The sequence below is a fragment of the Hemicordylus capensis genome, chromosome 1, assembly GCF_027244095.1.
Source record: "Hemicordylus capensis ecotype Gifberg chromosome 1, rHemCap1.1.pri, whole genome shotgun sequence".
Taxonomy (NCBI): domain Eukaryota; kingdom Metazoa; phylum Chordata; class Lepidosauria; order Squamata; family Cordylidae; genus Hemicordylus; species Hemicordylus capensis.
This window is the reverse complement of record NC_069657.1, coordinates 251,328,958-251,354,485: the sequence shown is the minus strand read 5'-3', so window position 1 is coordinate 251,354,485 and position 25,528 is coordinate 251,328,958. Positions and strand designations below refer to the sequence as shown.

At 43.4% G+C, this 25,528-nt stretch overlaps 1 protein-coding gene across 28 annotated transcripts in view; it reads left to right on the top strand.

The window, feature by feature from the left end:
* Positions 1-25,528, top strand: part of WDPCP (WD repeat containing planar cell polarity effector) — a 350,788-nt gene that overhangs the window by 80,689 nt on the left and 244,571 nt on the right. For 2 of the 28 annotated variants that reach the window (XR_008313278.1, XR_008313277.1), the window contains exons 2-3: positions 1,841-2,166; positions 2,278-2,488. The exons of the other annotated variants lie outside the window; for them this stretch is intronic. The gene's annotated coding sequence lies outside the window, so the exon portion shown is untranslated. Of the gene's footprint in view, positions 1-1,840; positions 2,167-2,277; positions 2,489-25,528 lie in introns of those variants that run through there. 28 annotated transcript variants of the gene reach the window in all.

Here is a 25,528-nt window from a genome sequence, read left to right as displayed (position 1 = left end):
TATTTTGACAGCCTCCCCTTCCCCCAGGAGTAACCCTGTGCCACTGAAAAATATGTCCCTGAGGGCTGTGCAGGGACATTTTTAGTAGGCACAGAGTGCTTCCAGGGGCAGAGGAGGTTGACAAAATTTGCAGCCAACACCACCTCCCATGCAAGAGTCTGGAACTCTTCAGAAGTATTAATATTACACCAGTGCTTCTCTTGTAACACCAGTGCTTCATTAGTCTGGATGTCAGCCACTAGGTTTTCTTAGTTCTGAGTGGATTTACTCCCACAAACAAGAGAAGTAGGTGGGAATTATTTCCGAAACAGTGTTGATTTGTTTGCCAAAATGTAAACATCTACAGTGAGTTTGTTGAGACTATAATGATGAAAACAAACCTTTTACAGAAGGAGGCACAGTAGCTATACCCATAATTATTTAATTGAATACACAGATATCAGCGTACATACTGTTCAGTGTTAAGTTTAAGTTATTGTTGTTACCATAGGTCATAAATGTATAACATAAGCACAAAACATAATAATAGCAATAGCAATAGCACTTACATTTATATACCGCTCTATAGCCAGAGCTCTCTAAGCGGTTTACAATGATTTAGCATATTGCCCCCAACATTCTGGGTACTCATTTTACCGACCTCGGAAGGATGGAAGGCTGAGTCAACCTTGAGCCCCTGGTCAGGATCGAACTTGCAACCTTCTGGTTACAGGGCAGCAGTTTTACCACTGCACCACCAGGGGCTCTTATAATAATGCATCATACATTTTCATTTTTTATAATAATGCATCATACATTTTTTTAAAAAGTTCAGCTGGTTAACAAAATACAAATAAAATTATGACAATTTTAAATGCCTAACTGTTGTTACAACTCTAATGGATATTTCCAAATACTAGGGCTAATCGTAAAACTCTACTTAGCCAAAAGTCTAGAAGATTAGCACATAAAATCCCCCCACTTATTCTAAAAGACAAGAGGGTAAAATGGCCCCTTGATAACTAACATAAGGAAGCACATTCTTGAACAAATAGTTAACACATTCCTCTTCAGAACTCTCTTCAGAATATTCCTCTTCAGAATCTTTGAATTTATCAATAATCTGACCCGATGGGGATGGATGCTCCCTGCTTCATTCTCAATACAAGTAAATCCTCCACAATGATACACAGCTTGGGAGGCACAGAGCATACCCTGCCTTTGGAATCTGATGGATGGGCTCTTGGCTGGCCCCATGAAGTGAGCACACATCCCTATTGGATGGCAGCTCCCTACACAGGATGTAATCCACCATTTTTAACTGCAAAAAATAGAGAGTGGTGGAAATACAAATTAGAAGTGATGGTACAGTACAAGAATATGTACTTTTATGTTAGGCATTTGTTTCATAATTAATGTCTTGTTTAATCACTAATATTGAATATTGCTATTTATACTGTACATATGCTACATCTATGTAGTATATGTATAAATTACTTCATATTGAAAAATATCCAGCATGAAGTAAATATCTTCTATACAGATTCCTCTTATCAATGCATGTTAAGATTAGGTTGCCATAAAAAGCAAAATGGTTTCTTTACTACCAGTTTTTCCCCACCCATAGGAGACAAAATGAATAAAATAAAATAAGAACGGGGGGTGGGGGAGAAAAGTAATAGAAAACATTGTATGAAATCTCACAAAGTGAAATTTAAATGTTAATTTCTTAAATATTAAATATTTGTTTAGTTTTAATTTTAAGGTAATATCTATATAAGAACATATTGAATGTTATGATTTATTACAGTGAGATACAACTGTGCTGCTAGATTAATTTGCCATATATGGTCCATTACAGTGGACAGGAGGACTGGCTTGTCATAGAGAGAGACCACTGCATTTCATCACAATCCAGGAACGCATCATGAGCCATTGTCAGGTTTCACACCAGCCTTTAAAAGGGGCAGCACTGCCAGCTCCAGGCCTTAAGCTCTGACAAGCCCATCATCTCAAGAACAGGTGGTGCTCCAGCTGCACAGAGCTTGAAGAGAAAAGCACCATCTCCTATGGCCAGATTCAGACGCAGCCGGAGCCGGAGCCTCAGTCGCCGCCGTCGTAGGAGGCGACATGGAGGAAAGGGTGGGAAAAAGAAGGGAAGGCGCCACCGTGGCAGAAAGGGAAAAGGTAAAGGTTTTATTATCCGTAAATAATAATCTTACATGTCCTATATGATGGCTTGTTCCTAATAGGACTCAGGCATGAGAAGTAACCATGTGTGTTTTCTGGTCTTTCTAGGTCGCAAGCATGGACACAGGAGAAGAGGGAGGAGAGGAAAGAAAGATTAAAGGCTCCCCTCATCCCTAGCTTTGTCGGCCTCTAGAGCATCTGCCAAACAGAAAAACGAAACAAACCTTCTCAACAGAACATCCAGGATGACTTCCCCCAGAATCAAGGAGGCTTAGACCATTTGAAATGTGCCACTTGTCAATAAAAAACCTTGACATTTTGTGTCTGTGTGTTGTAGAAGTTTGGGGCATGCCATTGTCTGAAGCAGTGGGAAACAATTTGAACTGATTGCATTCTGAAATTATTAAAGCAGAGACAAGATAATAAAATTATAATATATAAGGAATGGTATGATACAAGAGAAAATGGTACAAAAGGGGAAAGAATTTGAAAGGAATTTTGAGCTTTATTTTTTCATCATGGTTTTGAAATGGTGAAAATCAAGTGCAGAATCAAGTGCTGCAGAGTGCTAGAACAAACTGTACACGATGTTGCTCATTTTGGTGGGAGTGAGACATGGAACTTGAGGACTGGTTGTACCACCTCTCCTATGGGAAGTCATTTACACTGTAAACCTGCTGGGTACAGATATTTCTTTTTCTCTGGTCCTTTTTATAAAAATGAATTTAAATCACCACCTTAATCTCTCTGGTTTTCTGGTTTACACTTCTACACTTATGAATTTATCTGTCTGATGTCTAAAAAGACATGGAAGCAGTGAGTCCAAGAATATAGAAATCATAGCTTCCATCTTATTCCACAAGTTTATTCACACAACCTTTTTCTGGCCAGGTAGGGTGGTTGGGGGGGGGGAGGCAGGAAAGCACCTAACTTATCTCCAGACGATCCAGCGGCATCCTTTACAAGTCAAATCTTACTCTACATGCAATAAGAGAAGAGAAGATAACCAAGCAACTATATCATGTCTTAGTAAATGAAAGGCCTTAATATGGAGACAAAGGTAACAAGTTATGTAAACTGAAATTAGCTTCATGCATTGTACCTCATGTCTTGAAATCAATTACTGTTATTTGGAGTAGGCAAATTATTGCTTCCACAAAGACATTTGACTTGTGATCATCACTGTGGATAAACAACTCCATGGTAAAACAAAATTGTGAAACCTAGGAATGCATAGAGGTCGCTGTGGCTCTTTCAGTTGTCATGGCTGGCAGAAGTGCAGCCAGGACTATAGAAATGGATACAGTTCTTTCCAAGTAATATTTCTCCTTGTGATCATGTACCTGCATATCGATCACATGAGGAGAAAATATCTGAGGGCTACATGAATTGGCCGCCCATCTCATTTTATCTCATATTATTTTCCTCTTTTCTCCGCTTGGTCTCACTTTCATGCATACGTTTAAGAGAATGTCTTCATCATTGTGAGCACCAATGCCTCATTATGAGCCCCACTGAGATCCTTCAGAGGGTTGCCACCAACTAGTCTGGTGGCTGCACAGGTTGCTGCCCTGAGACTTGAATGCGCTCCCTGGTGTAATAAGAGCTTCTCCATCTCTGAAAACTTCTAAGAAGTCTCTAAAGACACATTATTTCACCCAAACTTTTTAACTAGTCTTGTGATTTTAAATTGTTTTAAGATTTTCATTTCTGTTTTAATTTGTTTTTTGTTGTAAATCACCCAGAGATGGGCATTGTACAAATATGATTGATTGATTGATTGATTGATTGATAAAATACATTTATTTAACCACATTGCTGCTCTTTCCCATTCATACAAACCCACTAACCATCTCCCAGAATTCCATGTTTGGAACTCCCAGTGATTTTAACTCCACACATGTGCATACACACAACTGTGCATAGGATTACAGCTTTATTTTTTCTTTGCGGAGCTGCTTTTTAGAGGCCGACATCTTAAATGCTTCTGAAGCTAACCGAAAGGCTTGTGCTAGCCCTAGGGAATTTTTGACTCCTTGCCTTTGAATAGCTGTTTCCCATGCTATATTGTTAACTGGGGCAGTTTGCCGTGTAACTTAACTTTTGTAAACCGCCTTGGGATTGTTTTTAATGAAAGGCGGTATGTAAGTATAACAATAAATAAATAAAATAAAATAACATGGGGGACTGCTATTAGAAAAAAACATCTCAAGCCCCACTGATTTCATGGAATTAGTTTAACAGGTGGATATCCTGACTAATGAAGCATCTGACGAATGAAGTACAACTTTGCTTGTTAGGCAAGTACTTTGTTAGATAGGAAGATCATCCACACAGCCTTAGGGGCTGGAGATAGGGAGGATTGGGGGGCAAGACAGACTGGGAGGAAGCCTACCTGCCTTTCCTCCTCACAATCTCGGACTGTAGAGGGCTCCGCTGCTTGTGCAGCCACCCAAGCAGAGCGGCGTTTAGGAGGTGAGGGAAAGAGAGTTGGGCTGCCAGATATCTTACAATGCATCATGTGAGGAGAGCAGTGCATTGGGATATCTCTCAGCTGCCTGGCTGCTCCTTCCCCCTACCTCTATATCAAGGATGGCTGCCGGCAGCCCGAGCACCCACATGATCAGACAGTGAGGTATGAAGCATGTGTGCATCCTTCCACCTCACTTTTAGCTCACGTTTCCAACCCGGGGTACCCAGGGGTGGAGCACCAGGATGGGGAACGATCCCAGCACTTCGCTTGACCAGCCCTACCTAGCTTTACCTGGGTAGGGCTGGTTGTGTGAAGGACCTCAGGATGTCAGCCACAGTTATCTTATGCCTTGTAACAGATAGCCATCAGTCATTGTTAACGAAACATTTTGTGGCTGTTCATAAAGCTGGTGAACACAGGTATGGGAGCTGTGCATGCTCCCGGTTGTGTGGGAGAAAACAACTGGGTCGGAGGAAGGAGAAGTGAATGTGTGGGAGAGAGGAGCTGGGTAGGACAGCTTTTCCTCCTATCTTGGTAAAATGCTGGATATGGAATCTGGGTAAGACAGTTCTATTCTACCCAGCTCCTGCCTCCCACACATTGACTTCTCCCTCCTCCTACAAAGTTGTTTGATCCCACACAACCAAAAATTGGGAGCACGCACAGCTCCCAAATAATTGTCCTATACAATTTTTTTTAATTGTGTGAACAGCTTAATCATTTTAAAGGGAGTGAAAGCTATTAAAATGAACAGTAAATTGGAGTCAGAGTTTTTGTTCTGTAAATGGAGGACTATGAACCCATTTGTGAGTGGAAGGAGCTGTTCTGAGAGCATAACTCTCCTGCCAAGATGATGGAAGCTCCTTCCACTCACTAAGCAAAACCTTTGAATTCAGGCCATAGTTACATAGCCAGCAAAATCTCTTTTTTTCATATAAGATGAGTCTCTGGCTTAAGAGAACATATAGCTAGTGCCCTGAGATGTTAGTATCATACTGTATCAATCAGTTGCCAGTATATAGATCAATGAAGAGAATTTGTCTGTGGAATCTGATATCCACAGAGTGGTATATTTAACATCTCAAGACTGGGGAAGCATAGGCAAGTATTTATTGTATAGGCTTACCAACTGATTCAATTAGGAAAATTTCTCAAAGTCATCCCATTGAAATTAAAAGGATGTTAAGTCTTTTAACTAACATATCCTTTTAATTTCAATGGGACTACTTTGAGTAATTTTCCTCATTATGTCAGCCACAGAGACTTTGTTACAATGTAGTAAGAGAACTAGAGGGTTGAGGCAAAGTCTACAAAGACAAGATGGGTTTTGAGGAGGGCTATAAAGAAAATAAGGGAGTTGGCATCACTAAAACTTTGAGGGAGACAGTTCCAAGCAGCAAGAGAAAAAGGGAGGAGATGTTTAAGGAAGCAGGACACTTTTAAATGGCTGAGGATGGTGAAGCTGGATAAGCAAAGGTCACAGGTACAGATGTGGAATGTTAAGGAAGTGGAGAGTTTGGAGGGGGCAAGGCCATGGAGGGTTTTGAAGGTGAGGATTAGAAGGATTTGGCAGCAGGCAGGAAACCAGTGTGGAGACTGAAGGAGAGGCATGATGTGATTGACAAGATGATAGAACTGCATGATTGTTGCAGCAGCTGCTGGACAGAGATTAGGGAACCAAGGTGAGACAATGGAAGACCAACAAAGAGAAAGTTGCAGTAATCAAGGCGATAGAGGCCTGCTGTATGCATCTCAGTTTTTGCCAATGAGATAGAGAGGAAGGCAGGAGCGGAGTGAGGCTGGTGGTGGCCCGTGTGCGGCTGCTGTCATGGCCTCCTGGCCTCGCCCCCTGTGCCTGATGTCAGACGTGGGGCCCGGCTAGCCACACCCCCGTGTCTGATGTCAGATGCAGGGGCGTGGTCTCCCTTCCAAACGGGGCCTCACGACCCTGTTTGGAAAGCAGATTGGCCCACATTGCATTGGGCAGTGTGGGCCAGAGTGATTCTCCCTGCTATGCAGCCAATGCCGTGCAGGGCCGATCTCTCTCCTAAACGGGGCTGCGTGGCCCCGTTTGGGAGGGAGATCGATTGGCCCCACTGCGTTGGCAGCAAGACCAAGAGCGGCTCTCCCTGCCTTTAAGGTAGGGAGAGTCACTCTGGCTGTGCTGCCCAACGCAGTGTGGGCCAACCTTGGCTCCAAATGGGGCCGCATGGCCCCGTTTGGGACTGAAATAACGTCCCCACATCTGACATCAGACACGGGGTGAGTCTGGGGCCACGCTTGTGGCCTCTGATTGGTGGCGGCCCGGGTTCTTTGAAGCCATTCGCCCAGTGGTGGCTCTGCCCCTGGAGGAAGGGTTGCATTTTTCTAACACTGCAAAGAGAGAAGCAACCTGATTTTGCAAGGGACTGAAGTGGGGTATGGGGCAGCAAAGCATACCAGGCTACAAGCCTGATCTATAGGGCAAATGGTGGCATTGCCAATTGATAAGGTGAATATATGCAGAAAGGAGAGCTTGGGAGGAAAGAGAAGGGGCTCTGTCTTGGACATTTTGAACTTCAGATGTGGATGAAGCATTCAAACAGTAGTACTGGAGACAGAGAAGCATTTGAAGATGCGGGATTAGAGGGAGAGGGGGAGTCCTGCAGTGGAGAACTTGAGATGGGTATGATCTGGCAATATGCAAAATGTGTGGAAGGAAAAATGAGACCTGCAGACCTTAATGCAGTATATCATATTCAATTTGGAATGTTGTATGGGACTCTCCCTGAAATCTGATCTTATTACATTCAGGATCATGCTGTTGCTACTTAGGAGTAGTAATTTTTATTTCGGTCACTGTCCAACAAAAACAGAAAAGCAAATATATTAAAAAACCACACATAAAATTCCTATAAGTTCCTAAAAACTTTAAACATATTAAGAGGAAACCAGTTCATTATATAACAGCTAAAGTATCACTATCTATTGATAGTGATACTTAATTCTGCTAGCAATTAGGCAAAACTTGGCAACTACATAAGAAATCTTATCATCATGACCTGAGAAAAGATAGCATATGTAGAAATTATCAGAGCAGCCTGGAAAGATTGATAAATATGGAGTAATATGCATGTTATTAATGTCCCTATAGAAATTACAGTATAATAGAACATGCACTGTTGATTCTATGCTCCTGAGTCACAGACACAAAAGTGCTCTTCAAACAGAACTTTGTTAAATCTGCTCTCAAGCACTGCAGTGTGCAGAACATTAAGCCATGCTTGGGTAAACTCCCTGCAATACTTGGTCACTGTAACCTGGTGAAGATATTGGCAGGGTGTGTATTCAGAATTTGATTCCCCAGCACTAATCCCCTTGGGAGGAAACTTTGGTTTGTTTGCCGTTCTGTATCTAAGATTTTTTGGGTAACCACCAGCTTGGCCTGGTCATAGCCCAACATTGTTAGTACTTGCTGTGATAGGCCATAAGTAAGAAGCTGTTTGGAGCACTTTGAATTAAGGTCAGAATCAGTCTGAGAGCTTGATTTCTTATTGGTAGAGACAAGCTTTTAATGGTTCATTCTAAAATTTGTATACTGTTTTGAGCCATAATGCATGTTATGCTTTGAGAAACTTAAGCATTACTTACTAGTTGAAGTCAAATATTCTCTTGTCTGAATGAATATGACTAGAGTTGGACGTAAAGAAACAATGGATCCTTGATGGGATCTCAATGTATTCACACAACTGAGATACATGCCTGTGCAGGAGACAATTTGGGAAGATTCTACAAGCTTCATGTGGCGCTCCCAACTCCGCCCATGGTGCGCATGCATCCATCGACATAGGTGGTTGGAGCGCCACTCTCCTCATTTCCTTTCTGACCGCCGACCAGTGCAGACGCCTCGGAAGTGGTTTGCCGCCTCAGCCTTCCAGATTTGTGAGAGAACATTTTCTGTCATTTCTTAGTCTGTTTAATATCTTTCTCGTGTTGTGGGTCTGTTTTTTATGACAGACAGAAAGAAAAATAGGTTCAAGATGTATGGAAAATGTAACACTGCATTCCCTTCTTCGGATCATCACTCCTTATGTCTCCTCTGCCTCAGTAAGGCACATAACACTGAAAATTGCAATATTTGCTTAGACTTTTCCAAACAAACTTGTAAAATCCCAACTTTTGAGGTTAAAAGACACTCTCTACAATATTGGTACTTAAACCTCCAGTATCAGTGTCGACCCCTTCGGCTATCCTGATTGCGAAGTCTTCTCAGCCCTGACTTCGAGAGCCACAACACCATCTATGAAATCTTCCAAGGGCTCCGATGTGAAGTTGATGTCAGCACCGAGTCGAGCAACACCAAGCTCCCAACCTTCGACCCTGAAGTCGATGCTGAAGGATAAGACAACTGCTCCAAAGCCTTCTTCCCCACCTTCGAAAGGGGCCAAGTCGTGAAAGGCTAAATCAGACACAAAGCATCAATCTGCCTCCTTGACTACCTCATCTGCTCCCCAAAAAACAAAGTTAGACTCAACATCCAGACCCCCAATGTCAGAGGTTTCCATGACATTGAAGCCATCCACGTCGGAGAGGCATTCAAAACTGAAGCCTCCAAAGTCTCGATGTTGACACAGCCCATGAAAATATTGATATCAAATGAGTTGGTATTGGGAAATGTGCCACTGCCAGCACCAAAGTTTACAATCCTGAAGCTCAAGATCGTCCCAATACAGAAGGAAGGCATATTGATGCTCGACTCCTTGATGACTAATTGCTCGCTGAAGGTGACAGCGGAGGTCCCTCCATGCAACATTTTGGCACTTCCTTCGAAGGCTAATGTTTGTTTGTTTGTTTATTTAACATATTTGTATACTGGTCAAAACACAAGTCTCTGGGCAGTTTACAACAAAACAATAAAAACAACAAGTAAAAAGGTTAAAACATTACAACAGTTTAAAATTTAAAACAATGAACTATTAAAAATCAAACTATTAAAACAGTATCTAATTAAAAGCCTGGGCCCAGGAGGTTTACCCACCCACCCACCCCCGTTCCAGTATCATCACTCTGGATTACACAGATGAGGTATTTTCTCACATCACCATGATCCCCGGAGTCCATGGACCGTGATGCATACCATCATTTGGGGTTTGAACTCGACCCTTATGATTCATGCTACAGTTTTGACCCAGACTGACTCAGTCTCGCCACCGGCACCGACCACAGCATCGTGCTCGCTACCTCCAGTGGCACCATTATTTCCTCCAGCACGGCCAGCTTCACCAGTCAAGCCTTGATTCCCTGCTTCTGTGCCCCCAGGTGGCACCTGCTGGGTGCACCCTCCTCTGGAACAGTTTCACCGGTCCCTGAGGATCCGGCTCCTGACTCTGATTCTGACCCTTGAAAACATCCCCTTAAAAAATCCTCGGATTCCCAAAAACTACCATATGCTGAAAAATATTCCTTGAAAATATGTACAAGGTACAGGAGAAGGGCTGTGAATATCTTTTCAAACACACCCAGCCCAATTCGCTAGTGGTGAATTATGCCTCCTGTTCCTGTTCTGGCAGACAGCATGCAGCCCCAGTTTACAAAGAAGGCCGCAAACTGAACACCATGGGGAGGAGACTTTATTTCACAAGTACCTGGCCGTACGCATTTCCAATTACATCGCATGTATGTCATGTTACGAGCACTCCCTGTGGGAGCAACTCGCTGAGACATGACTAGAGGACATGCCAACTAAAGTAAAATAATTACAGGGAAAGCCTGCTGATATTAGCAGGCAGCAGATCAGTACAGCCTGCCACCTGATGGACTACGAGTCAAAGAATATGGCTGCCGTGGTAGCCCTGCATCGTCATGTGTGGCTACGCTCCTCTACTTTGTAGTATGATACTAGGGACATCCATTTGAGGGTGAGGGTCTCTTCAGTACCGAGACTGACGACATGTTAGAGAAACTTAAAAAAAATCTAAATTAACCACAATGTCATTTGCAGTCCTAATGGCCCAACCAGGCTACCAGGCTAGACCCAAACCCTCCTACATTCCAGCTACTTCATATGGGAAGTACTGTCCCCAGTACAAGACCTCTTTAAGGCGTGGATTTTAAGAAATCTTCCAGGCCTTCAGCTAAACCCTACCAACCCAAGGGTAGGTTGAACAACGAATGCCCCAAACAGGATGAGAAGTCCAAACAAGGCCTTTGATAGCTCGGACACTCTTGCAAAAGTATCTGTGATATCCTGACACCTGGACATTTGGAAGACGATAACTATGGACAAGTGGGTGCTTTCCATAGTCCAATGGGGCTATGCTATTCAATTTCATACCCATCCCTGGTTCACGGTTATAAAATCCACTGCATCAAACCCCACCCTCCGGACGGAAGTGTCAACCCTTTTGGAAAAGGACACGATAGAACCTGTCCCCCAATCACTTCAGCGGGGTGGGTTCTCTCCGGACCTTAAACAAATTCATTCAGACCACCAAATTCCAGATGATTTCCATCGCATCCATTATCCAACTCCTTCTGGGGGACAGGTGGTTCGTCGCCATCGACCTCAAAGTTGCCTACTTTCATGTACAAATCTGGCCGGAGTACAGGAAGTACCTTTGATTCACAGTAGGCCTTCAAGTCTGTCAATATGAAGTCCTCCCCTTTGGGCTCTCCACTGCCCCGTGGATATTTACCAAGGTGATGGCAGTTGTGATAATCTATCTCTGTTGCCTTGGTCTTGAGATATACCCTTACTTAGACAACTGGCTTTTGACAGTCCTGTCCAAAGAGAAGTTGGAACAGGACTTGCAATCCCTTCTAAACACCTCAGGAGATTTGGGGATTCAAGTCAATTACAAAAAAACAAAGATGACGCCTTCAAAAACCATCCTGTTCATTGGGGCCCAATTGGATGCCAACCAACAGAAAGTTTTTCTGCCCTAAGACCATATATTTAAGTTGTTGTACCTTGTACATCTTGCCATGCCATCCCCTTCAAGAGCACACCAAGTACAGATCCTGCTGGGCCTCATGGCCTCTTGTACCTGTGCCATCGCACTTGCAAAGCTATGCATGGGGCCTCTACAGCTCTGGTTCTTGAGACATTTTGATCTCCTGCATGGCTCCCTCATGCAAGTCATGCACTTGCCCCAGGCCATCCAGAACTCTCTCCTGTGGTGGTCCCTAAGGGACAATCTGATCTTGGGAATCCCCTTCCAGCTCCATTTCCCACAGGTGATTGTGACTTTGGACATGTCCAACAATGGATGGGGGGTTCATTGTACAACCCACAGAGTAAATGGTTTATGGACCCTTACTCAGAAACAACTCCACATCAGTGTCCTGGAGTTGCTAGCATCTTTCCTTGGACTGAAGGCCTTCAAACCACTCCTGCAGGGCAAAATAGTCCAACTCATCATGGACAACATGACAGCCATTGCGTACATGAACAATCAAGGGGGCACGGTCTCCACCCCTTGTGCAATCTGTTGCTATGACTCTGGGATTGGTGCATAGCACACAACTTTCACCCAGTTACCATCCACATCAAGGGTGTCGACAATGTGGACGCCGACTCCATCAGTCGCGTAATTCACCACTCTGATGCTTACGACTGGAGTATACACATGTTCTACCTGCTCCCCAATTTTTGAACATGGGGACATCCACAAGTGGACTTGTTCACAACAGCAGAGAGTACACGGTGCAAGCAGTTTTGTTTATGGGCAGCCATAGGAACCAATTCTATGGGGAATGCCTGCCTGGTTCTGTGGGACGAGACCCTATACCCTGTTTTCTTAACAGATTCACCAACAAACAGACAGCATACTGATTGCTCCGGACTGGTCATGACAAACGTGGTACCCTACGATACTGAGACTCTTAAAGGGCAGGTCCCGGCCCTTTCAAAGTGCGCCGGACCAACTGTCCATGTATTGTGGATAAGTACTACATCCTGATGTCAAGATGCTGAAGTTCACTGCATGAAGAATCAAGCTGCTGAGCCCTGTGATCTACTCTTAGAGAAAATTCTTTTCAATGAAAAGAAGCCCTCTACAAGGAAAACTTATGCAACAAAATGTAAGCGCTTCTCTGCGTATGCTGCAGCCCACTCCTTTTCACTCATGAAGGCCACCATCCTGCAGGTACTAAGATATCTCTCTAATCTCAAGTTGGCCAGTCTTTCTACTGCTTCTATTAGAATCTACCTTGTGGCCATCTGCAATTGCCATACAGGCGTTGATAATGCGACCATTTTCTCCCATCCCCTTTCAAAGAAATTCCTCAAGGGTTTGGAAAATCTATACCCACATACGCGGGCTCCTAGCCCACAGTGGTCCCTTTCTTTGATCCTGGCGGGCATAATGAACAGTCCCTTTGAGCTTATGGCTACTGTCCCTCTTCGATTCCTATCGCTAAAGACAGCCTTTCTCATCACAATCACCTCTGCCAAGCGAGTTAGTGAGCAGTGTGCCAAGCGCCCTTAGATCTGACTCTCCCTACGTCCAATTTCACAAAGACAAGGTCGTCATGCGTTTGGATCTTTCTTTTAGTCCCAAGATAAATTCAAGTTTTCACATCAACCAAAATGTGATCCTGCCATCCTTCTTCTGTGACCCACAGTCTGACTTGGAGCAATCCCTCCACATGCTGGATGTTTGCAGGGTGCTTGCAGACTCTTTGTGTCCAACAGAAAGGATAAAAAAGGCATGTGAATCACTCACCAAAGTGCTGCATTGTTCAGGCCATAGTGGAATTCTTCAAGGCCCAGGGTACGGACCCACCTCAAAGCATAAAGGCCCACTCTACTAGAGCAGTAGCCTCGTCAGCTGCCAACCTGTTGGGTGTCTCCATGTCTGAGATTTGAAGAGCTGCCACCTGGTCTTTGGACCACCCATCCATCAAACACTCTGCATTAGAACTTCGGTTCTGCAAAGATGTGCGCTTTGGGAGGGGTGTCTTGAAGCACGTTCTATCCTAACTTCACATGGGGTAAGTCCAAGAAACCCGCGTACTGGAGGAGCTTGCTAATCACCCAGTTGTGTGAATACACTGGGTTAATGTCAAGGATAAACAGGTTGCTTACCTGTAAGTGATGATCCTTGAGTGACCCTAGGTATTCACACATCCCATCCTTCCTCCCCTCTTCCTTGGAGGTCGTGCTCTGGGCAAAGTTTATGTTTTACTTACCTGTTCTCTCACTTACCTCTCCAGTTCCACTTGCGATGGTCGCTGATGTCCAACGGTTGTCCAGGAACCGAGGAGAGCAGCTCTCTGACCGCCTGTGTTGACAGACTTATGTGCACCATGGGCGGAGCTGGGAGCACTGCGCAGAGCTTGTAGAATCTTCCCGAATGGTCTCCTGTGCAGGTGCGTATCCCAGTTGTGTGAATACATAGGATCACTCAAGGATCATCAGTTACAGGTAAGCAACCTGTTTTTCCCCCATAAAATTTTTGGGACATAGTAGCAGCTTGTTTCCAGACGCATGAGCAAAGTAATAAATAATTTCCGGTTGCTGTAGAACAGATACAACCTTAAAGAAATATTCTTATCCTAACTGTAAGAACTGCTGGGCAACTGAACTAGTTTTTTTTTTCCTTGAAGGCAGCTTTAGAACGTATATTTGAGCATTTGTGGAGAATGGTTTAATCCAAGAGACTCTGGATAGTTCAGGATGTTTGATTAAATGATTACTGAAAATTCTTTATCTATGATTCATCATAGATATAAGACAATACATTGATGAACATCAGTTGTATCACAGATACTGTAATGGTCTTCCCAGGCAACAGAGCGACTTGATTTTTTAAAAAAATGATGTGAGGGGAGTTGTTTCATTCACCATAATCACAGTCACTTTAGATGTTCATAGCATCCATACAACCATAATTTGATATAATAGTTAATGATATTACTTGCTGGGTACTAAAATAAGTGCCCCCAACAGCATATCATGGGTACCAGAAAATATGACAGGGTAACACCTCTCCTGCAGTCATTACACTGGTTGCCTGTTCGCTTCCGAGTTCAATTTAAGGTCTTGGTTCTGACCAAAGCCTTGCAAGGCTTGGCGCCTGTCTACCTACAGACCCGCCTCTCCCATCCAGTTACATCCCATCTGGTTAGATAAGCTCAGTTCCTGATTTCCGAGAGTTTCGGGGCTCTCTGACCCGTGAAAGGGCCTTTTCGGTTGCTGCCTCATTTCTTTGGAACGCTCTTCCCCTCCAGATTTGTTTCGCCCCTTATGTACTGATCTTCAGATCTTTACTGAAGACTTTTCTTTTTCGCCAGGCTTTTGCCCTGTAGTTTACCTATTTGTTTTTTGTTACTTACTTTAGTTTTTAATTTAGAATGCAATTTTTAATGTTGCCTTGTTTGCATGTTTGTGTGCACCGCCTGGATTCTTCAGAGTGGGCAAAGATGTTTCTATTTATTAAATGTTTCTAAAAACAAACAAACAAACAAACAAATATTACAGGCCAATTGCTAGAAAAATAGTGGCCACTGTGATGCAAAGAGTTCTGGACATGTTGCACACTGTGTCGAGACTGCTGCAGACTCTTAAGGCAGCCCTGACCATCTTGAGAAAGTGCAGTTGGGCAAGCAGCAGCACTGCCACATTGTCTCCTATTGTTGTGGATGGAGAAATGGCAGTAGTGCTGCTTGTGCAACAGTGTGTTCTCTACAGCATCGGGGCTGCTTTACACATCCAGAGTAGCCCCAACATGGTGTGTAGCATCTCTAGAACTCTGTGCATTACTGATAGTCGAATAGTTCCCCTCTTCTTTATTGAAAAAAGAGAGAGAGAGAGATCCTGAGTTCCAATATACAGTACCAGAGTTGGATTAAGGCTTTGGGGGGCCTGGGGCACTTACACTGGGGTGGGCCCTTATCACAAGCTCTCTCTCAGCGAGCAAAAGGAGTGTGCAAAGCTACTAGCAGTAATTGCAACTCACGATAATAAAATCTACAATCAGTGCCCGAAGGAAATGATGCAATCCATTTTCTTTCCTATAGTAGAAAATCACTTGTCTGAAAATGTATGAACTTGTAGCTTGATTTTTTGACAACTAAATGTAATACTTAAAAGTATTATTCAAAAGAGTTGGCATTTAACATTTCTGTAGCTATCCTGTGTCAATTCACTGGATATCCTTAGCCTGAATCACTCATCTACTATCACATATTTTACGTAGGCCTTAAGGGTCTAGCAAATGTCAATGTGAACTTTTCATCCAGTGGGGTTACAACTCTAGTAAGTTGTATTTGTATCTTCTGTAACTTCTTTAGTTGTAACTTTTGCATACCTGTCAAGTTTTTAAAAGATGGTAAATTTGCTTACAATGTCATTTGAACACTAAATGCCAGGCTTCAATTCATGTTCTCAGCGCTGAAACGGATACATAAAGCGAATATGTCCCATTAACAAATAGTGTTACATTAGATGTGTCTTTTATAGCTCTGCATAATCCTGTTACATCTTACATTAATTGATGGCTTTCACAATAGTATAAAAAACTAGCAATTATATTGTTGAATATGTCAAGTAGTTTCCAATGCTCAATAAATGAGCGAAAGTTGAATGAGCTCTGTTCCCTTTTTATACTTCTGTATAACATCGGATGGGAGGGCCATGTTTGGAACTGCACACAGACACATGAAAACAAGAAGCACAAACTCACTTGTGCTTCCAGTTCCTCTGTTTGTCAAATGTCTAAAGTTATTCTCAGACTGATTGATAGAAGTTGGACTGATTTAATACTTTCTCTCACAGATTGCTTGTTATATCTTGGACCGTACATGTTATCACATTGTAACATCGGAGTAATGATGCTTCTCTGTCCTATAGAGTGGTTTTGACAATGATCAGTGTAGTTAACTGACAGTGGGTGTTAGTAGTTTGTAGGAGGGTTGTTCTTTCTCCTTCTTCTACAATGATTAGTAGCATGGTTGATTTTTAGTAGAATAAATGCCCAGTTGTGATTACTATTGTTACCAGGAGTTTTTCAGATAGTTGAGTGTTCCAGATATCTTTCCTCCTTTTAGTGCTTCTCTTGTGAAAAATATATTGCATTTCCCACTGCTCAAAATGCAGTCTCATATCTCCAGAACAATGTTACCACCTTGCAACTACTGTGTCAATTGTAATTGTGCATGTCAATTGGAATTGTGAGTTCTGTGTGAAATGTGATTTAGGGGATGGCACTCACCTTAAGTGGTGCAGGGGGGAAATGCTTGACTGACAAGCAGAAGGTTGCCGGTTCAAATCCCTGCTGGTATATCGGGCAGCAGCAATATAGGAAGATGCTGAAAGGCATCGTCTCATACTGCATGGGAGGAGGCAATGGTAAACCCCTCCTGTATTCTATCAAAAGAAAACCACAGGGCTCTGTGGGTGCCAGGAGTTGAAATCGACTTGACAGCACACTTTACCTTACAGACCTTCCATCTACACCCATGGCATCATTTTAATGGCAGAACCTTTTTTTTTAATCCTTCAGTAATACTTAGTGAGCTTGTGCAAATTATATTTACATTTTATATACGTTATATATTTTGCATATTTGGATATGTGTGTGTTGACTTTTCATTTACATCTATTTATGTTTGCATGTTACTGTAAAAAGTTGTATCTGGCATAAACAGGTAAATGAAACTGATGGAAATTAATTAATAGCACTGGTCCACCATCCAATAATGCTGCATCCCTACAAATTGTTATTTGCAAACTGGGTGCCAGCCTTGTGAATGAATGCTTCCTCTTTCACTTCTCTCTGAAGCAAATTCTTCCCCTCTTTCCCTTTCTGGTATTAATGAACCGTGGTTTGAGAATCATAAACCAACCGTGTCAATGTGAAACTCACTCTCTGGAGCAATTCCCCACTCCGTTTCCAGCGTTAACCATAGTTTCATCTTATGTGTTCACAATGCACATGGTTAACATAAACTACAGTTTCTTCAGCCCTATTCATACAATATGTTCAGTGCATTTCTGATCTGTACCCTGCATTTGAGGGTGCCTGTACCCAGGTCATTCACACTAAAAGATGTGCATGTATCTGAACACCTGAACTCATGTACAACATAATGAACCTATTCTCACGAGCAGCCTAACCCAGACTAGGGCAGCCCAGCATGGGTTAGGCTCCTTATGAGGAGCACCAGAAGCACTCCCGATCCCGGAACTCCCACCTCATCTAACCCTACTTTTTGCCCCAGCCTTTAGCCAGGTGTGTGCTCAGGCTGCACACAGCCTGAGCATACAGTGAGCTGGGTGACAAGAGTGCCCAGTTAGGGGAAGATCCCTCGGTGCACCGTGCTCCTGGCACAGTGGATTGAGGGATGCTAGAGGACTTCCTCCTCCGGCTCCCTTCTCTGCTGCTCACTGTGGTGCTGCTTGTGTGCTGTGGCGAGTGGCAGAGCGAACTGGGGAGAGAGATTGTGTGCAGGGACACAGGCTCCCCAGCAGCCCTCCCGCCACTAGCTTATGTGGTCATGCACACAACCTCAGTGTCTGAATATTAGAGATTGAGGCCATGCTTTGAAATTCGTTTCTGAAGTGTGGACTCTAGAGATTCTGGTTTGTTTTAACCATGGTTTGCACCAGTGTACATGTAACATGACACTAGGAAGTGCAAAATATTTCACTCCCGAGAGGGAAAGAAGGAAGGGTGGGGGGAGAGAGAAGATTGATGAGGGTGACTCCTGATTTCTATGATTTTCAGGAAGCCAGGGTTACATCTTCACTAGGAGTCTCTGTAGGGTGGAAATATAAATAAAATATTCCTCAGAATTGGAACTGACATCTAATTCTGTTTTGTTTTGTTTTAAAGTGCAGGTCATAAAAGATGTTTGACATTAAAAAAATCTTGGTGTGAACTGCATGCCTTTGTAACAGGATATATCTTTATTGTCACTTATTGAAGGACTTGCACGAAAGAAAAGTGTTGTTCAAGAATAGGAACATAGGAAACTGCCATACTGAGTCAGACCTTTGGTCCATCTAGCTCAGTATTGCCTAGACTGGCAGTGGCTTCTCCAAGGTTGTAGACAGGAGTCTCTCTCAGCTCCTATTTTGGAGATGTCAGGGAGTGAAGTTGGAACCTTCGGTATGCAAGCATGCAGATGCTTCACAGGATTGTGTTGTCAAGCTCTTAGTCTGACACATTGGCACACTTTAAAAAAGTCAATAATTTTCGAAGGTTGTTCAAAATAAAAAAAATGAATATTCCTAATGTTAATAAGTATCTAATTAAAAACTGTTACATTTAATATTGTTGAGGTACTGTATATTAATGCTTCTGAAGGATGTGACTCTGCATGGTGTTAATGGAACTGCTCCTGGAGAATTGGCAAACACCCCTTGCTACATTTTGGGTTTGTGTGGGGAACTAGCAAGCATGAATGGAGCAGTCCACCTCAGAATAAATTTGTGCAAAGCTTCGGTCTTGGAAAGAACTGACAGTTTGAAGTTCAAAAATAGAGTCAGGTTTATTTTAGGGTTTGGGGTACAGGAAGTGAGATATTGGTTAATAGGCAACACAATATTAATTAATAAAACTAAGAAGACTAACAAATCAATAGGATTAAGTTGAGGCTCACAAAGAGGCAATTTGGCTTGAGATCCCAATTAAGTCCACTCAAGGCTGACCAGAGAAACAATCTTAGAAAACAGCTTTAGATTTTAGAGAGAGCAAGAAAGGAGGGGAGTAAGAGGCTTGAGGGCAGAGTTAGTTATACTATCTAAGTCTGTCTGTGGGGCATATGGGCCTTTATAGCTCAGCCAATGCCGAGGGACCTCTCTCCTCCGGGACAGGCAAGAAGGCAGAAATGGAGACCCAAGGGCCAAGTGAGGGTCCAAAAACCAGGCAAAATCCAATGGGGATCTGATCTCAGGAGACCAATATCTCACAGCCAAGTGTGCTTCCAGATCAGGCTTGGAACAAGGGCCAAACTGGAGGCTACAGGTGGAACAGGAGCAAAAAAGTCCAGGCAAGGCAAGTTGGAGTAGTCAGTGCCCAAACGTAAGAACATGCAACTGGGATCCGAGGAAGAGAAACACTGATTGATTGTGTCTTGGCTAGGAATAGACAGCATCTTGCCCTGAGGCGGAATGCTGATCACACCTTTCTGTTGGCAAAGGCAACCATAGGGATAGTCAAAGGACTTAATCCTTTTCCTGTTCAACTTTGCTGGGTGTGCTCTTTCAACACAAAAAGGTGAATAGGTTTGAGAAACCTGTGTGGGGTGAAATGAAATGGGCACATCAGAACTTATCTCATGTTTTTAGAAAACCTTGAGAGTGACTAGGAATGTTTTAACAAGATAGCTTGTTAACATTTTAACTATTAACATTTTGTTAGAGGAGATGATCTTGTTACCTCTTATCTGTCCCTTCCTGTGAAGGCAATAAGACTGAACTGATCTGATGTGGGGGAGAGTATTTGGCTAGTTCTTGAGAAGAATAGTGCTCAATTAACTCATGTTTACTCCAGCTTCCTCACCTGAGAACCAATCAGGAGGCAAGCACAGAGATAGTCCTCCTGCAGTCTCAGGCTAAACTTGACCTAGAACCACTTTTTCCCAAGCTCTGTGCCAGATGACATACCCCATGAGTTAGCTTTTATTTATTGTTAGATTTTTATACCACCTTTCATTAAAACAATTTCAAGTTGGTTTACAAAATGGAGCTCATGCAAACCAAATGGTAAGCCCACAATCCCATGAGTTCTGAAAGCCAAAAATCAAAACTACAAGCCTGTAGCTCCAAACCAGATGTAGGGGTGCTCCTGGGTGCCCCCAAACACACTATCTGGGTAAAAATGGGTAGATTTCTATTGAAACTGGACCACAGTGACTTACTACAATTTTAATGCACATCGCATGATAGTTGATATTTTACTTAACCCTCATCTAGAATTGGGGGTAGATTTCCACCCCCAGCTGCATAAAGTTGCATAAACAAGCAAACCACTGCACTCAGCTATGCTCATGTCAGACTCTCACCTGGGACTCTGGCACACAATATATCCACATGTATGGCCCCTTACCAGTTATGATATTTATGATTAATAAAAATATGACACCACCCCAAAATGATTAATAATATTGTTATTATTAAATCAATAAAAATATGACACCACCCCAAAATGAATGGGCTTCCTATGGTGGGGTATTTTCTATCCAATTCTCATATTAAGTCAGACAAACCACTCCAGAAATGAATGGAATCCCCTTGGTGGGGTCTCTTCTATTCCATTCCCATTATAAGTTAATTGGGAGAAAAACCACCCCAGAAATGAATGGGCTTTCTATGGTGGAGTTATTTCTACCCCATGCCCGTGTTAACCCATTTGGGATGGGGAAGAACACCCTGTTTCTCTTTTAAAACTTCAGTTTTATTTTCCCAGATGATGACAGTGTCTCAAAACTAGTCTGAGGCACTGCATAGTCTTTGGTGAGAGGTCAGACCAAGAGAGTTTAGTCCAGCTGGAGGAGGCAGTGAGTGAAGCAACTCCTTACCCTGCAATCTGAGAGAGAAAGGGGTGTATGTGTGTGTGTGAGGGAAATATCATCATGAACCCTGAGGGAAGAATCCAAATACCATCTGAAGTCCTGGAGAGCCACTGCCAGTCAGAGTAGACAGTGCTGCTCTAGATGGACCAGTGCTCTGACTCAGTAGGCAGTCAGGATGTGCACAAACCGTCCGACCAACAGTTTGGCTTTCCTTGGTCTGACCAGCAGTTGATGAGCAGCTGTTAGGTTTTCAAGGTGCTGTATCTTGTGGCAACACATTCCAAGAAAGCCAAAAAAGTACTGCTTGAAATTATGGTGCAGAAACATTCTTCCCACTGACAGGAGATGTTGACCTTGGGAAGCAAGCTAGAGGACTGCAACAAAGACAAGTAGATTTGCAAGTTGCACAACAATGTGTACAGCCATGAAAAAACACTTGGGACTGCTTCTGGTGAATCGCCCCTCTACATGCATTCCAAAACCTTGTTGAAGTGTGTGCAGATGGGTGATTCAGATGGGCATCCCTCTCATGCAATTGAAGGATGTGCCAAGAGTGCATCGGCACATCCACTAGTGACATCAGGGCAGATGCATTCTTGCTGTGACCCTGATGTTCTCGTGTGTGCAGGGCATGTTCATCTGAACCTTCCCTTAGAGCAGGCCTGCTCAACTTAGGTCTCCCCAGCTGTTTTTGGACTACAACTCCCATAATCCCCAGCTACAATAGCCAGGGATTATGGGAGTTGTAAGAACATAAGAACAGCCCTGCTGGATCAGGCCCAAGGCCCATCTAGTCCAGCATCCTGTTTCACACAGTGGCCCACCAGATGCTGCTGGAAACCTGCAGGCAGGAGTTGTGGGCATGCCCTCCTCCTGCTGTTTCTCCCCTGCAACTGGTACTCAGAGGGATCCTGCTTTTGAGGCTGGAGGTAGCCTATAGTCCTCCAACTAGTAGCCATTGATAGATCTCACCTCTATGAAGTTATCCAAAACCCTCTTATACCATCCAGGTTGTTGGCTGTCACCACATCTTGCAGCAGAGAATTCCACAAGTTGATTATTTATTTATTTATTTATTTAATACATTTATATCCCGCTCTTCCTCCAAGGAGCCCAGAGCAGTGTACTACATACTTGAGTTTCTCCTCACAACAACTCTGTGAAGTAGGTTAGGCTGAGAGAGAAGTGACTGGCCCAGAGTCACTCAGCTAGTATCATGGCTGAATGGGGATTTGAACTCAGGTCTCCCGGGTCCTAATCCAGCACTCTAACCACTACACCACGCTGGCTCTCATTATGTGTTGATTATGTATGGATTACGTGTTGTGTGAAAAAATACTTCCATTTGTTGGTCCTAAATTTCCTGGTAATCAATTTCATGAGATGACCACTGGTTCTAGTGTTATGTGTGAGAGAGAAGAATTTCTCTCTATCCACGTTCTCTACCCCATGCATGATTTTATAGACCTCTATCATGTCTCCCAGCAGTCCATCTTTTTTCTAAACTAAAAAGCCCCAGGTGTTGTAGCCTTGCCTCATAAGAAAGATCCTCTAGGCCCCTGATCATCTTGGTTGCCCTCTTGTGCACCTCTTCCAGTTCAACAATGTCCTTTTTTAGATGTGGTAACCAGAACTGTACGCAGTACTCCAGGTGTGGCTGTTTTGTATAAGGGCATTATAATATTATCAGTTTTATTTTCAATCCCCTTCCTAATGATAGAATTGGCCTTTTTCACAGCTGCCGCACATTGAGTGAACACTTTCAATGAGCTGTCCACCATGACCCCAAGATCCCTCTCCTGGTCAGTCACAGACAGCTCAGATCCCATCAACGTATACCTGAAGTTGGGGTTTTTCATCCCAATGTGCATCACTTTACACTTTCCAACACTGAGCCGCATATGCCATTTTGTCGCCCACTTACCCACTTTGGAGAGATCCTTTTGGAGCTCCTCACAATCCATTTTGGATTTCACTACCTGAAAGAGTTTGGTATCATCTGCAAATTTGGCCACCTCACTGCTTACCCCTGCTTCTAGATCATTTATGAATAAATTAAAAAACACCGGTCCCAGTAGAGATCCCTGGGGGACCCCACCTCTTACTTACTTCCATTGTGAAAATTCTCCATTTATCCCTACCCTCTGTTTCGTTTCCTTTAACCAGTTAGCAATCTACACATGTACTTGTCCCCTTATTCCATGACTGCTAAGTTTTCTCAGGAGTCTTTGATGAGGAACTTCATTGAAAGCATTTTGGAAGTCCAGGTATACTATGTCAACTGGATCACCCTTATCCACAAACTTGTTGACACTCTCAAAGAACTCCAAAAAGTTGGTGAGGCAAGATTTCCTTTTGCAGAAGCCATGCTGGTTCTCTCCCAGCAGGGCCTGTTCTATGTGCTTTACAATTTTATCCTTGAGGATACCTTCCATCAATTTGCCTGGAACGGACGTGAAGCTAACCGGCTTGTAATTTCCCAGATTGCCCCTGGATCCCTTTTTGAAAATCAGTGTTACATTTGCTACTTTCCAGCCCTCTGACACAGAGCCTGATTGCAGGGATAAGTTAAATATTTTAGCAAGGAGGTCGGCAATTTCACATTTGAGTTCTTTGAGGACTTTTGGATGGATGCCATCTGGCCCTGGCGATTTCCTAGTTTCCAGTTTTTCTAGACAGTTTAGAACATCATCTTTTGTCACTTCTATCTGACTCAGTTCTTTAGCCTCCATCCCCCAAAAGCCTGTTTCAGGAACAGGTATATGCTCAGCATTGTCTGCCATGAAGACAGACGCAAATAACTCATTTAGCTTCTCTGCAACCTCCATATTCTCCTTAATAATCCCTTTCACTCCCTCATTATCTAACGGTCCAACCACCTCCCCGGCAGGTTTCCTGCATCTGATGTATTTGAAGAAGTTTTTATTATTCCCCTTGATACTTTTAGCTAAATGTTCCTCAAACTCTCTTTTCGCCTCCCTTATTGTCACCTTGCATTTCTTTTGCCATTGTTTGTGTTCCTTTCTATTCTCGTCATTTGGACAGGCCTTCCAGTTTTGGAAGGAAGTCTTCTTCCCTTTTATGGCTTGCCTTAACGTTACCTGTTAGCCATGCTGGCATCCTCCTGCTCGTAGTGGTACCTTTCCTCCTTTTGGGTATACAGTCTAACTGGGCTTCTAGTATAGTGGTTTTGAGTAAACTCCATGCATTCTGGAGCGAAGTGACTCTCCTGATTTTCCCTTTCAGCTTTCTTTTCACCATACTCTTCATTTTGGAGGTTTCCTCTTCTAAAATTCAAAGTGTCTGTGTTAGACTTCCTTTGTGATTATCTCCCCTCATATATGCTGAATTTGATCGCACTATGATCACTGTTCCTTAAAGGGTCGATGACACTGACATCATGCACCAGGACCTGGGTGCCGCTCAGGATTAAGTCCAAGGTTGCCTTCTCTCTGGTTGGTTCCAAGACCAACTGTTTTAGGGCACAGTCATTCAGTGAATCTAGAAATTTGACCTCTTTGTCATTACCTGACTGTGAATTGACCCAGTCTCTGTGTGGGTAATTGAAGTCACCCATTATTACAGCCCTGCCTCTCCTTGATGCCTCCCTGATTTCCTCCTGCAACTCCCAGTCACCGTCAGCGTTTTGATCCGAAGAATGATCACTCCCCAGTAGCACGTTCCCTTTCAGGCCTTGTATTGTCACCCACAGCTTTTCTGACTGTGAATTTACCCAATCTATTTGTGGGTAATAGAAGTCACCCATTTTTACAGCACTGGCTCTCCTTGATGCCTCCCTGATTTCCTCCTGCAACTCCCAGTCACTCTCAGCATTTTGATCCAGAGGGCGATAGCATGTGCCCAGCAGCACATTTCCTTTCAGGCCTTGTATTGTCACCCACAGAGTTTCTGTGGAGGACTCCAGTCCACCCAGGTTTTCTAGTTTGTTAGATTCTATTCTTTCCTTAATATACATTGCTACTCCACCTCCAAGGTGCCCCTCCCTGTCCTTTCTATAGAGTTTATATGCAGAGATAAGAGTGTCCCACTGGTTCTCACTGTTCCACCATGTTTCTGATATGCCCACTATATCTATTTCTGCATTAGCAACCAAGCACTCCAGCTCACCCATCTTGGCTCGGAGGCTTCTGGCATGAGCATATAAGCACCTATACGCTGTCTCTCCCCTGGTGTATACTATCTTTCTTTTGACTCTTTTACCAGTTGGCACAGCCTTCTGTCTGCTCTTTATGTGGTTCTGCTCTGTCCCCTTCTGTTTTATCTGAATCCTTTGCACCCTTGCACTTTAAAGGATGGCATTTGCTGAACTGGATACTGTTCAGCTCCTGTCGGCTGTATTTTAAAAGCTGCTCTGCAACCTTTATT